Source organism: Marmota flaviventris, chromosome 10 (genome assembly GCF_047511675.1).
Source record: "Marmota flaviventris isolate mMarFla1 chromosome 10, mMarFla1.hap1, whole genome shotgun sequence".
Taxonomy (NCBI): domain Eukaryota; kingdom Metazoa; phylum Chordata; class Mammalia; order Rodentia; family Sciuridae; genus Marmota; species Marmota flaviventris.
The window spans coordinates 125,372,537-125,384,386 of record NC_092507.1 but is presented as its reverse complement, the minus strand read 5'-3'; the positions used below and the strand labels follow the sequence as shown (position 1 = coordinate 125,384,386).

Sequence of the window (11,850 nt, the reverse complement as noted above, 5' to 3'; positions counted from 1 at the left end):
GTAAGTCTCAACACCAACTGGCCTGCAGAATGCTGAGTCCACTGGAGGAGGATGTGTCTTCAGGACCCAGCTGTGTGTCCAGAAGGAGCTAAAGAGTGCTTAAAGGAGTGGATCCTAAGATGCTAGGCTAAGGGCACAGAACTTAAGAGTTTTTGCTTGCTTTATTTATTTATTTTTTTTTTTGATTGTTGTTTATTTTTGTTTTTTAATAAGGAAAAACACTTCTGTGATTCAGTATTTAACACCCTTTCAAGGACCTTGGAGACAGAACCACATGGTGAGAACAGCTTCTGGAGGCCTGGACAAGTAATAGGCTACACAAAGCAAAGCTGCCAGACAGAAGGCACTAAGAAAGCAGCATGCTGGAGTGGACACGCTGCCACATGCTGCCTGCTCTCAGGAGGGCTCAGCCTAGTACAGTCCATGTAGCAAACTGATAAAGAACACAGAGGCACTGACCTCTCTGAGAAGTTTGGGGATGGCTCCTCCCATTAGGCTGGGCAGACACAGGAGATGCTGCTGCAGAGTGGGCTGACTGATAGCAAAGGGATCGGCAGGGCCCTGAAGTCAGAGTCCAGACGGCAGCACTACATTGCAAGAAGCAAGATCATCCCATTTATTGTTATCCCCAGCAAAAACAGACAGGTAGACTGACCAGATTCAGCACTCCCAGAATGAGATATTTGGACAAATTAAAAAAGTGTTTTCAGAGGCCAAGGACACTTGCTCCCATCCCCTACCAGTCTCCAAACCTGTTTTTAAACTTGGAGCCCATGGACTTTGGAGAGGCCAGCTCTGCCTGAATAAGCCCCTTGCGAGGGTGGCAAAGTGCATGATAGTGACTCCCAGACTTTCTGCCGAGGGCTTTTGATCACTTCCTGGAGTAGCTGCACAAGAGACCAAGGTGTCTGAGAACAGAAAATGGACTGAAGTGACGCTCGGGCCTCATGTGGCTCGCTCCCACACTTCCAGTGGAGTGGGTCATGTGGAGTCTGTCATAGACAGTCCTTCAGGCCTGTCAATGGCTGGTAGTGGCTTCTTTGGTGACTAGATGTATGGTTGAGAGGACATATTTGTGGTGCAATGCCCACACTTGATCCTTAGTCAGTGGGGTAAGGGCAAAACTGGCAAGTGAGGGAAGATCATGCATGGGCCCTGCACCTCTCTCTGACCACCACTCCTCACCAGGCCAGTCCAATCACACCATGCTGTGCTCCTGGAGGGATGGCAAAGATGACCATCACTCCAAGGCAGAGGCTGCCTTTTGTCCACATGTGACTCTCCAGCCTGCTCCCTGCAGAAGTCAAATATATGGTGTCCTAACTCAAGCCAGGTTCTACCCAGCAGCCTGGAGGTAGAGCATGGCATTCTTGAGAAAGATGCTTACACACCAAGAATGTGGAAGTCCAGCTTTATGGGCAGCCCTGAGTAGACACAGCTCTGCAGCAAGTCCAGGCTGCAGTCCACCCATCCCAACTTGACAGACTCTGGGCTGGAGGTGTCTATGGTAGGAAAACATGCTGTATGTGTGGTTCATATCATCTCCAACAGCATAGGCCCTTAGGGTTTAGGCACAAGCTGTTGGTACAAAGAAGAGACATCATTTTAGAAGCCGCTTGGGCAGTCTACTAGGCCATGGTAGAGAGGTTACCTCTGACTACAGAAATGCAGCCAGAAATGTCCATGATAGGCTGCAGGTTTGTGGAACATTCTGGTTCACAAGGGGGATGAACCCATGAGCAGCCTTTTGTAAATCACAAGTGGTCCGCTGGCAGATGGGCATAAAATGGGAACAGGACACATGTAGGCTGCTTGAGGGCACAGATGACCAAAGTGCCCTCTGCTGCTGCATCAGCTCTTCTTCCAGTCACTTCTGTGGCCACTCAGGGGACAGGAGGAGCCTTTTTATTTCCCACTGGTAGAAGAGAATGAAAGATGACCTTGGGTCCTGGATAATGTAGTGGGTTGGGTATGGCCATGTGTGTGTGTGTGTGTGTGTGTGTGTGTGCGTGTTTTGTACCAGAAGCATTTGAATATGGCTTAATTTGGAAAAGGGTCTTTGTAGAGACAATGAATTTAAGGATCTTAAGATGAGATCATCTTGGATGCCCCTGGTGGGGCTATGTCCAAGTGCCAGGCTCTGCAGACTGAGCAATGTCCTATGCCTGCGTAGCTTCCAGGTGAGGAGGCCAAGCCCTCCACGTGCACACTTGGTTCATAAGCAGAGGCAACTTTCTGATCAGGGAGCTTACTGCCAGTGTAAGTTGTTATTCTTCGTTCATTAATGGAAATTGCAGGCTTGTATTCATTTTCTAGGAATGCTATAAAAACATTACATAAACCTGATGGTTTGAGCAACAGAAATGTATTTTTTGTTGTTTGCATTCCTCTTTCCTGTATTATTTCATTCTATATAAGATCTTCATATAACTGTTTACAACTGATTTAAATTCTTCTGACAAGGTATGATGTGAATGTCTACATGTGTAGAACTATCTTCATATCCATGTTACAATTAATGAAGAATCTGTGATTCTTTTATAAGAGAAAATATAGCAATTATTACTTTTCACCACAGAGACTTTGGCTGAAGTACTCTGTCAAAATAAGCAGTGCCATATATTTAGTGTGTTCAATCTTAAATTGCTGAAGGGAAATAAAAAGCAAAAACCAAACTATAGTGTGATTGTCTTGCAGACTATGAGTTAGAATGTTCTAATGTATCACATAAAAGGGTATTTGGAAATAATACAAGAAAGTAACATCAATCTGTACCAGTGTAAAATATTTAAAGTTAAAACATTCAGTAAAGAAATTTTGTAGTGCCACATTAATTGAATCACATTTGTGCTATATAGTGATATTGATCAATATCTTTAAGAACTATCAGCTGTGTCAGAAATGTCTCTTCTGCACTATATATTGCTTAGTCATATCCCTTTCCACATATCAGTACTGAGATTATTTGTATTGTTCAAAAATACTGTTTCAAGGGCTGGGAACGTGGCTCAAGCAGTAGTGCACTTGCCTGGCATGCGCAGGGCACTGGGTTTGATCCTCAACACCACATAAAAATAAAAATAAAGATATTGTGTCCACCTAAAACTAAAAAATGAATATTAAAAAATACTATTTCAATACTTAAATGTTTATATATTCTTAAACAAATTACATTTATTGGATTGTTTTTCACTTTGTGGCCACTCTGGCATAATAAATAAGAATATCGGGTAAATAAAACTTGCAGTACAATTTACTCAGTGGTTAGTTTGGTCCACCCCACCCCTTCTATTATTCATTTTTTTTATCCCCAAATGCCCCCATATCCTCAAAATTGAACCATATAATTAAAAACATTATGGTTCACATCATGGAAAAAAGATGTTTTGGGGTGACAATTACCACCAAAAGTAATTATATTCAAATAATCTGACATATCATGCCTTAGCAATTACAAAACCATAGTTTTGACATATGGCAATTTATAAGTTAGGTAAATGTGAAATACTAAAAGATGTGAATAACTGTTCTGTTTAAGAGAGTATTCTTTTTAAGAGTGTTGCAAAACTCAGGTAATGACTATTTTTTTTAGTTAACCACAGTATAGCTTGCTAAATTATAAAGTTCAAATCCAAGGAAAGTAATTATTTTATTAAGTTACAAAACTTTGGCAAATCAATAAAGTACTCTCTAATACAATAAACTATTATATATGTTGGGAGTCATATATTAGATTTAGTGATGGTTTTCACTCCAAAATTATCTTTAAGTACCAAATCAAAACACTGGTTGTTAGCACATCAAGTTATTTTATAGAATTTAATGTCTTTTAAAACTGCACAATTTCTCTTTTTAGAGTGAGACTCTTCATGTATGCTGTTCTAGTCTGAATTAGCAAGGTGAGTGTATGTATATAAGGGGAGGCTCTTCATGCTTGGTTCTGAGGTTGGTTCAAAATCAGGTAGAGTTGCAATGTCGGAAAAGTGTTAAAATTGTGGTTTGAGGGGGCTGGGGATGTGGCTCAAGCGGTAGCGCGCTCTCCTGGCATGCGTGCGGCTCGGGTTCGAGCCTCAGCACCACATACAAACAAAGATGTTGTGTCCGCCAAAAACTAAAAAATAAATATTAAAAATTCTCTCTCTCTCTCTCTTTAAAAAAAATTGTGGTTTGAGGAGACTCAATGTCAATACCAATTCCTCCCAAGTACTCTTAAAAAATTGTTAAATTTTTACATAAATATCAGAATCATAAAAAATCAGTCAGTTCAAACCACAATACCCTTAGATGATTGCTTGGATTTTAGAAGCACTGTATCTTTTTGTTTTGATCAAAACTCGCATAGCCTTACTCCGGGTTATTTTTTTTTTAATTCTACCTAAAATATAGTTGTAGTTTTTAAATAACAAGTAAATACATGTCTGATTGAAGAGACCAGGGACCTGATATCATTTACTGACTTTATTATTTCTCTACAAATGCTGCCATTGCCATCGGTGTCCTTATGCTTCCACTTGCTGAGGCTATCAACAATTTGATCTCAGCAGTTAGTTTATGTATTACCCATTCCATTGCTTCTCAGATTTTTCTAGCATTGGAAGATACCATGCTTGCCATTAACCCTTCCAGGTAACTGCTAAGGCTGACTCCCTGCACAGAGATGATGGCTTCCTGAGGCCAAAGTCTTTTCCGGGTCTTGAGGATATGGTTTGTATATAAGTCTGTCATCCACTGAAACCATATTTGTAAAGGAAATATTAGTAGATTTAAGTTCCATTGTTTTCTCTAGAGGATCAACTACAGAATGTTCTTGGAGATATGTTTTGATTTTTGCTGCACCAATAAAAGACTTCAGGGTGGAAGGTTGTCTCCACTTTGTGCTGAGAAGTCTGTGGTGTGCAGCTTTCCAGAGGGATCTCTATGGCTGTCCAACACATTAATTCCAACCACATTCAGGTTCACAGGGTTTGGGCATTTCTGCATTGTAGTTGTAATAGTTTCTCGCAGGTTGAAGATGCACTCCAAGGTCCAGAGCTTCATGGTGCCAGCAGCCCAAGCTGGCTATGTCAGGGGACAATGAGGCACACAGGCATACTGTCCTGACCTACCAGCACTCAGTGGAACACAGAGCATGCAGGAGTGATCAGCCCCAAGAAAGGATATCCCAAAGTGCATCCCCTAAATGTGTATATTTTTCTAGTTAATGTTTTTCTAATATGTTAAGTCTTCATTTACATATTTAGTGCTTTATTATCTATAGTTTTAAGTTCCTGAATACAAAAATTTTTAATATTGATCACTACTATATATGCTTTTAATGAAACTTGTAACATAACTTATTATGAAAGCATAATTTCATTATAAAATAAAATTATTTACTGTTTCTACCTACAGAGTTTTAAGACTGAGTCCCATAAGTTGTCATTACATGGTAACTCCAGAATATACTCAAAATGATTTACCACTGAAAGAAGACCTACCAGCAAACTTTGTATTAGGCATGTATATAGATCAGTTATTTCCATTCTTACCATTCTTGCTGTAATGCACTACATTTGAAGCACTGGGAAACTCTGATGTTTTATTTCCATTTATTTCCTCCATTCCTCCCCCTGCCCTGCAATATCTTGTTCATCTGTTTTAATGCTGCATAAATATGCATTGTCTCATGCCTATTTCCATTGGATGCTGTGCTGAGCTGTAGCAAGTTGATGCTTTTGTTATCTGTATACAGTTGCTTGCTTTAAATTAGTAGATCCTGAAATAGCTTTTCTTGTGTGACTAAAATAAAAGCATTTATGGAAAAATAAAGTAATGGCAGCTATCAAAGTTTTTTTCATGTTGACTAGTTTTAAATCTGGTCTTGCTATTTCTGTCATTATTTATCTCCTTATTTACATGGAATTCACAAAAATTTTACACTTTTGGTACATCTGAATCTGATAACATCTGAAACACAATATTTCACTGTTAAACACTATAGCCTCAATCTAACATTTTTAATCTTATTTTTGGGAAGTATTTAATTCAACAATCAGCCTTTATATATTTCACTTAGCAATGAACTCACAAAGAGGAATGACTTATTCTGTCCTCTTTAGGAAACCACAGCCTTCCAGAATATATAAGCAAACTGAGAAGGACACCTACAGAAAGTATAAATAGTGCTATAAAATTTATCTGCAGAAAGCAGCAAGAGAACACCAGAGAAGCAGTTACTTCCTTGAGAATTGCTATGAAGGAAAGGGGGTCACAAACCTCAGTCGGATAACAAATAATGCAATGTCCATACTCATGCACAGGGAGATTGCTGGTAGAACTCTCTATCCTACTTTTATGAATGCTCCCTACATTATAAGAGAATAGGAAAGAACTGTTCATAAACACAACCAATTATTTCTTTCTAGTGGGTTAATCCATTGATTAGGTTAAGTTTCTCAAATCCCAATCATTTCACCTCTAAACTTTCTTGCATTGTCTCACATATGAGGTTTTGGGAGACACCTCATAGCTGATAGGTAAGTTTTATTAACTTACCTATCAACACTGTAGAGTGGAACAGAAAGAACAGAGAGAAAGAACCTTAGCTCAACAGGAAGAGGAACAGCAGGGGTATTGACAGCAACTTTTGTATTGGAATCCAGAACCAAATGGTACCTTCTGTGAGATGTCATTGGAAACAGATACATAAGCCTTCAACAAGTGTCATATAGGGTCAAACATTTGTTAACTCTGAGGATCACCCCTATATCAGGCGCAAAGAAAGACATTTACACTGTTTGCCTCCTATTTAAGAGGACACAGAGACACAGAAGGACTTGGAGTTTTATGTGAAAAGAAAAACTTAGGATGCAGGTCTGCCACTAGACAGGATCGTTCTCCCACCCTGCAGTTATTTCAAGGTGAAAGAAAGTCTGAGAGGGAATAATTTTTATTATTAATAATAATTATTATTATTACTATTTAATAATAATAAATAAAATTAATTTACCTGCAGATATCTTCACTGAACTTTACTGATTTTTGCTGTAATTGAAATGTCTTCATGACAACCCACCATGTTAACCTCTCTTCACCAGGGTTTTATTTGTTAACCTCTAATCAATTACTGTCTCAAAACAGGCATGTACTGACACCAAAGCAAGTCCCACTCACCCAGACTCTGTGAGCAGATTCCTGAGCAGACTCCACATAGACCCAGAGACATCTGTGCAAACTTCACTGCAGGCATGAACTTAGCTGTCTGCCTCAGTGGTCAGCAATTGTCAATCAGGGCAGGGGTCACACCCAGGGAACATTGGGCCTGTCTATGGGCATTTTGGGTTGTTAAAAATTGTAGGGTACCATGCTAGGGTACCTATTAGACAGGAACCAAGGATGCTACCAAACACATCATCATGAACAGGGAAGCCCCTCAACAAGGGAAGGATCGGGTCTCTCATGTTAACATGCTGAGGCTCAGAAACCCTGGTCTAGATCATAAATGCTACACAGAAAGACACCAGGCCTTCTCCAGTTCATTGTTTTATCCCCAGTGCTTCAAGCACAGTGATTTTATCATGGTAGGTGAGGAAGGAAAAAAGGGGGGGAGGGAGAGGGAGACACACCGCATATTCTCAGGAGAAACTTAAAGCCTGGGGCAGGGGAATTACTAATTTGAGCCTGATTCTTGTGCTACAGTCTCTCTGTCAAACAGTTTGACCATACTTCTAAAGTTTTCCAGTCCAAGTTTAGTTGTTGATGTCAAGCCAGATGTCCCTCCTTTAATACTCGGCACGATTCCTCCTCAGCAGTGACCTTCCTCTAGTTGAGAAAGTCGTCTTTCCTCCTTCTCTATCCCAAGCATGTACAATGAATGAGTCATTGAGCACTTCACCTGCATGTACACACACACACACACACACACACACACACACACGAACATAAAAATTAACAAGCAGGGTCACTGGAATTCTCTGCTCCCTGCTGGAGCTGGTGACCTGGGAAGATCTCATCCCAGCTGCAAGGAAAACCTGTTGACTGTTGATCGCAAACATTCCAGAGTGGTCCGTGCAGTGCTCCACTTCCACTTACAAGTTGCCATCAGAGAAAATATAAGCTCCAGTGAGAAACAGTACCTTGCTAAGCCAGTCACTGCCCTCTGCTCTCTGAGAAGCTGTCCTTGTCCCAAGCATGCTGAGCTCTCTCCAGACAGGCATCTCTTGGTGACAAATTGAAGATCAAAGGACAGACTCTTGATAGGCATCTTCATTTTCTGCTCTGCTGGCCAAGCTTTATTTCAAACTGGAAGTTTCTCCATTAAAACAAAGAGTCCTTCTGCTCTGCAGTCACCCAGAAGTCTGTTTGGTGTCTGTGAAGCATGTGATCTGAAAGACCTTAAACACAGGCCCTGGCCTGGAAAGACCAGAGAGCAGGCTTGCTAGGAGCACCTGCAGAGTTTCACTTTCTTTCAGGAGATGGAAAGTGCTTACTCTTAACCATGTCATTTACCATTGGTACTCTGTTTATTTGATTTTGGGGCTTTTTGACCCTGAAGGGTCTGCCCTCCTAGGCTGTTTTGTGTGTGTGTGTGTGTGTGTGTGTGTGTGTGCGCGTGCGCATGCGCGCGCAAGCGCGCACACGCACACACATTGGGGGTGGGTACTCAGCACATTGGGGGTGGTTTCAAAGCCAGGAGCATTCTACAACTCATCCACAATAGAACTAGATGCCTGGCCCCCTTTTAAATTTTATTTTGAGGCAGGGTCTCACTAAATGGCTCAGGTGGCCTCAAACTTGTGATCCTCCTGCCTCAGCCTTTGAGTCCCTTGGATGACAGACATTTACCTGTGCATCCAGGGTATTCCTTCCTGAAGATAGCTAATTCCTAGAGAGTCTGCCCTCTCTCCAGCATGTACCTCCTACCCAAACTGATCCAGTTCTCACACCACCAGTTTCCTCCCTTTTGGGCTCCCACCCTCTGGGACCACTATCCTAGTGCCCTAATCACACCAGGTCCAGATGCCAGAGAACCAGAGATGGGCCTTGTCCTCTAGAGTCCACTGAAATTATTGAAACATACTAATCCTAAACCTGCTTATACCATCTCATCTTTTCCTCCTGCATGAATTAAAGAAAGTCTCTTTCCCATGTTTTCCCTCACCTTCCACACTCTCTGCCTCCTGACCAACCCTGGTGCTTCCCATATGGTGTGTTACAACTGTTTGAGGGAACTGTAGAAGTCTGTGAGAGTCCAATCTCTTTCTGTGAGTCTTACCCTACTAGATTGAAACACACCCAAGGTACCCTTACAACCAGGCCAAACTTGCCAAGCTTCTCAAAGGGTCAGGTCAATTGCATTCATACCCTGAGCCCCTGGGCCTGGGTCATGGGGGTGCACCCAGTCCTCTGATTTCTGTTGGGCCCTCCCCATTAGAGAGCTGAGAAACAGAAAGGGCTGTCGGAGGTGGGAGGGGAGGAAGGCTGCTGCACCTGGAATGTGGGAATTGTGCAAGTACTATTTCCGTTGTACACACTCTCTTCTGCCATGGCTACAAACATAGGTCACAGAAGAGGCACAGGAGCAGACAAAAGCCCACAATAATCTGAAGTAGAGCTAGACTTGGATCCAAGATTTAAATGCTAGTTTTCTTCCCACCTTCTCAATACCTTTCCAATGAACACTTTAAAGCATTAAAAAAGCAGGTTATTTTCTTTTCTGGGTGTCCTTACAATCAGATTAGACTTCCCATGAGAAGGAAATAGCTTGTTTTGATTTTATGACCTCCTCCTCCTGACTGGTATTATCAGGGCCTGTGACCCTCTGCCAGTCTCAGGACTCAGCACTGTGGGAAATGGTCAGCCTGCCTTGCACAGGGACTAGAACCAGTAAAATTCTAATGGATTTTCCTGCTACAGTACCATGGCCATTGCTGCCTCTGCTCAATGCCACTAGCTGCATATCACCTCCTGGACACTGCAGTAAAATTGCCCTCAGCACACTGACACTTTAGGGACTCTGATGGGACTCAGGGGAGCCAGTAGCTGGCTGTGAAGTGCTCCTTGTTACCAGAAGAAAAGTGCACTCTCTCCCTGTAGTGGTCTCGAGGGGCAGCTGCGGGGACCTCCACACCATGACCCAGGATCTTCCATATAAGTAAAACGTGGTCCTCCCAATCATGGACAAAGAGTGACATGGATTTCAGGCCCTAAACAACAGATTAGGTACTGCTTCCACCTCTGGAAGAGAAGTAAAGGTCAAAATGTTTACAGGGTTTTGACTATTGGGCTTGGGTGTGGTTTAAAGGGGATACTGCCACAGGATTCTCTGGACTCCTGGGCACATGGGAACTATGTGAAGGCCCTTGAGTCTCAGGGTCTGTCTATCTTGGCTGGAACTGACCAACTCTGGAAGACAGTCTGGCTGGGGTGTTAGGCCATCACAAAAAGGATTTTTTCAAAGTGGTGAAAAAGATCCTGTTCTTGGAGGAAAGACCAAAACAGGAGGTAATCCCCAAGTGTGCACCTGGAGGGGTCATGAAAATTAGAATCCCTTCATCTGATAACTGTAGGTCTGTGTGTGGCCTGAGAATATGCATTGCTATCAAGTTTCCTGGTGAAAACCATGTTGGTCTGGAACCCACTCTTAGAAACCCATTCTCAACCATAGTGTGACTAAAGCAAGACTGCTTCCTGTTAAATGATAGGGGACAGAGAGATGTGAGTTGTGAGTACATGAAGTTAAGAGAATAATTCTATAAAGTGGTCCCATTTGCGCACCATTCAAAATCACCGTGCACCTGTTGCAGAGTCTTCAGGCTCATTTTGGAAAATTAGAGCTAGCAGGTCACACCAGAACATAAGTGACCTCTGTGCTCCTCTGCCACAAGCCATCTTCAGGCATGCCTGCAGTCTCCCTGCACTCTCAGAGCAAGATGAGGGAAGTCCCAGCTTGTCTCACTGAGGAGGCCAGGGTGTTCTACCCCACATGTGGCCTCATCACCAGACTCCTGGTTCTGGTCACTGCATTCTTAGTTCTGACCACATACCCTTGCCAACCTATGATATTCAGGAGCTTTGGCACCTTCTGGCACTTTTTGCATGAAAATTTAGTCATGTAACTCCCAAATTACCTCTTTTGTCATTATTACTTGTTAAGTGTTCTGGGAAGGGTTTGCACAGTGCCCCCAGGAAGCCAGGCAGTACTAGGCTGAGCACAGTCATATCTTTGCCCACTGTCCTTCTGTCCAGCTGCTGCTAAAATGTCTGCCAGAGACCAATCTCCATGGGAAGATAGAGGACCCACCAACTCCAAAGGCAATAAGAGCTTTTGAGAGCATGGGAGAGAGCCAGTACAGAGAAGGAAGCCAAGTCCTGATGGCCCCTGTCTCCCAATCTTTTTTTTTTTTTTAATTTTTTTTAATATATATATTTTTTTAATTTTTGGCGGACACAACATCTTTGTTTGTATGTGGTGGTGCTGAGGATTGAACCCGGGGCCGCACGCATGCCAGGCGAGCGCGCTACCGCTTGAGCCACATCCCCAGCCCCCAAACACCAAGAGTGGAGGTGCTGGGGATTGAACCCAGGACCTCGTGCATGCTAAGCACGCACTCTACCACTGAGCTACACCCCCATGCACTCCCAATCTTGCACAATCATCTGAGACAGATCTGTATTGGATCAATGTCCCCAGACTGCTGGCATAAGTTTAACACTTATTAAAATGACAAAATGTCCAACTCAAATTACATTAAACACATGGTTTCAAGGAAAGAGAGTGCAAACCCCTCACTCTAGAATAACCTAGTCTCTGTGGTATGCCCATGTAGTCACAAAGACATTTTCTCACCTGGGAGATGAACCACATGACTT

General features: G+C 42.5%; 1 non-coding gene and 1 pseudogene across 1 annotated transcript; both read right to left on the bottom strand.

Moving 5' to 3' along the window:
- Positions 1-4,461: 4,461 nt before the first annotated feature.
- LOC114108523 (PRELI domain containing protein 3B-like) lies at positions 4,462-5,037 on the bottom strand (annotated as a pseudogene).
- A 6,502-nt stretch (positions 5,038-11,539) lies between these two features.
- Positions 11,540-11,611, bottom strand: Trnaa-agc (transfer RNA alanine (anticodon AGC)). The gene has a single exon. It is a non-coding gene; the product is annotated as a tRNA-Ala (tRNA).
- Positions 11,612-11,850: the final 239 nt, after the last annotated feature.